General features: G+C 35.6%; 1 pseudogene; it reads right to left on the reverse strand.

Annotated features, from left to right (window-relative positions):
• Positions 1-284: 284 nt before the first annotated feature.
• Positions 285-2653, reverse strand: LOC116881779 (annotated as a pseudogene).
• Between the last annotated feature and the right edge of the window lie 464 nt (positions 2654-3117).

A 3117-nucleotide genomic window follows, 5' to 3' on the forward strand; every position in this document is an offset into this window, starting at 1 on the left:
TACACCATTGGCTCTCTTGGATCTCCGGATTGCTGGCTGGAGATCTTGTTGCTTCTCAGCCTCCATCACCTTAGCCAGTCCTAAAATAAATCTCTCTCTCTCTCACCTCCCCTCTATCTAATTCTATTTCTCTCTCTCTAGGTAGGTAGGTAGGTAGATAGATACTCTTGTCTCCTATCTGTCCTACATTTATGTTATTGAAAACTGACATAAACAAACAAAACCTGTACAAAAATTATCCCAAATCTTGTATTACTTTGAAACAGTAATCTTGAGAGATAATATCACCTAGGACCCCCTCTTTCTTTGCCTTGGCCATAATTTCTTCCTCTTTCTCAGCCTTGGCCTCTCCCAGCAATAGCTTCCCTTATCTATATTTCATCTTCAGCTAAACATCCATGAGTAGTGTATCCAAAGGTATGCTGTCTGGCAAGTAAAATATCAAATGTTATTTTTTTCCCTGAATATTCAGCATTTCCAGTTGTACAGTTTCTATGTTCTTCAGGGTAATTTTCACAGCTTTAAGATATATATTCATGCTGACCTCCACACCTGTGATTGTTCATGGACCTGGGTTCCATTCTTTAATTTAATGAAAGAGTTACAGTTTCATGACTAGGGACAAGATATCTCTAATTCTATTAATCAAATTCTTGGGGTTACTTCAGCATCTCCATTCATAGCATTGTGCTCTTACCATCAGCTGTATACGGACATTGTGATAAGGCTGACTTGTAGAGTGATGATTAAAATAAGTCTTTTTATACCTTTCTTGCAGAGACTAAGAAAACTATAGAAACTTTTACCATTTTAGAGGAATTTGAATTTACTGGGTTGTTTCTTCTTGTACATTAATATTTCTAAGACACAGATTTTATATTATTCATTTTGCATTTTTCCATGACCTACACATATTTTAGGTAATGAAGAAATGTTTATTAACAGAACAGACATCCTCAACTATATAATATTTGTATAAGTCTTGAGTCACAGTGAACAGTGATTAGGTACTTTGCTAGTTGGGAAACACAATATGTCCTTTCGGGTGCAGGTCATTTTTCACTTGGGCCATCTGCTGGCAGTGAAGGCGTACTAGTAGCTGTCATGTGATCCTAGAAGAAGCACTCACTCAAAGGCTTATGCATCTTTTAGGAAGCTATCAGCTACTCATTGACATGTTTTTTGGTTTTTTAAGTTTTAATTTTAATACCAGTTTAACATACAGTGTTGTATTAGTTTCAGGTATACAATATAGTGATTCAACAATTCCATACATCATTCAGTGCTCATCACCACAAGTGCACTCCTTAATCTTCATCACCTATTTAACCGATCCCCCACCTCCACTCCCTTCTGGTAAACATCAACTTGTTCTCTATAATTAAGAGTCTATTTCTTGATTTCTCTCTCTCTCTTTGTTCCCACTTGTTGTTTGTTTCTTAAATTCCACATAACTAAAATCATATTGTATTTATCTTTCTTGTAATGACTAATTTTGCTTTGCATTATACTCTCTAGCTCCATCCATATCACTGCAAATGGCAAGATTTCATTATTTTTTGTGGCTGAATAATATGCCATTGTGTATGTATGTGTGTATATATCTATATATACATATACATATATAGATATATACACACATACATACACACATACATACACATTATATATATATATAATGTTTGTATATACATATATATCACATCTTCTTTATCCATTCATCTACCAGTAAATACTTGGGTTACTTCTATATCTCAGCTATTGTAAATAATGCAGCTATAAACATAGGGATGCATGTATCCCTTTAAATTAGTGTTTTTGTATAAGATAGGACCAGGAGGGAGACAAACCATAAAAGACTCTTAATCTCACAAAACAAATTGAGGGTTGCTGGGGGGAGGGGGGTATGGAGAGGGTGGTTGGGTTACAGACACTGGGGAGGGTATGTGATATGGTGAGTGCTGTGAAGTGTGTAAGCCTGATGATTCACAGACCTGTACCCCCTGGGGTAAATAATACATTATATGTTAATAAAAATTAAATTAGTGTTTTTGTATTTTGGGGGTAAATTGTCTGAATCATAGGGTAGATCTATTTTTAAATTTTTGAGGACTCTCTATACTGTTTTCCACAGTGGCTGTACCAGTTTGCATTCCCACCAGTGGTGTAAGTGGGTTCCTTTTTTCTCCATATCTTTGCCAATACCTCTTGCTTCTTGTGTTGCTGATTTTAGCCATTCTGACAGGTGTAAGGTGATGTCTCACTCCAGTTTTGATTTTCCTTTCCCTGATGATAAGTAATGATGAACATCTTTTGATGTGTCTATTGGCCATCTCATGTCTTCTTCTTCTTTTTTTTTTGTCTTGAAATTTTATTATATTATGTTAGTCACCATATAGTACATCATTAGTTTTGATGTAGTGTTTCATGATTCATTGTGTGTAATACCCAGTGCTCCATGCAATACATGCACTCCTTAATACCCATCACCAGGCTCACTCATTCCCCTCCTCTCTCTTCTCTAAAACCTTCAATTTGTTTCCTGGAGTCCATAGTCTCTCATGGTTCATCTCCCCCTCTGATTCTTCCCTTCATTTTTCCCTTCTTCACAACCTCTCCAATATTTGTTTCTTGCCTCATCAATTTTTGCCATTCTAACTGGTGTAAGGTGGTATCTCAATGTGGTTTTGATCTGAGATTCCCTAATGGCTAGTGGTGATGAACATTTTTTCATGTGTCTCTTAATCATTTGTATTTATTCTTTGGAGAAGTGTCTGTTCATGTCTTCTGCCCATTTTTAAACTTGATTATTTGTTTTGGGGGTGTTGAGTTTGAGAAGTTCTTTATATATCTTGGATATCAGCCCTTTACCTGTAGTATCATTTGCAAATATCTTCTCTCATTCTGTGGCTTGCCTCTTTGTTTTGTTGACTGTTTCCTTTGCTGTGAAAAAGTCTTCTTTAGAGAAATTTCAGTTTTTTTTCTTCTGCCCATTTCTTAATTGGGTTATTTGGTTTTTGAGTATTGAATTTTGTAAGCTCCTTATATATTTTGGATACTAACTCTTTATCTGAGATGTCATTTGCAAACATCTTTTCCTATTCCATAGGTTGCCTT

The sequence above is a fragment of the Lontra canadensis genome, unplaced genomic scaffold, assembly GCF_010015895.1.
Source record: "Lontra canadensis isolate GAN:19392208 unplaced genomic scaffold, GSC_riverotter_1.0 scaffold77, whole genome shotgun sequence".
Lineage (NCBI taxonomy): Eukaryota > Metazoa > Chordata > Mammalia > Carnivora > Mustelidae > Lontra > Lontra canadensis.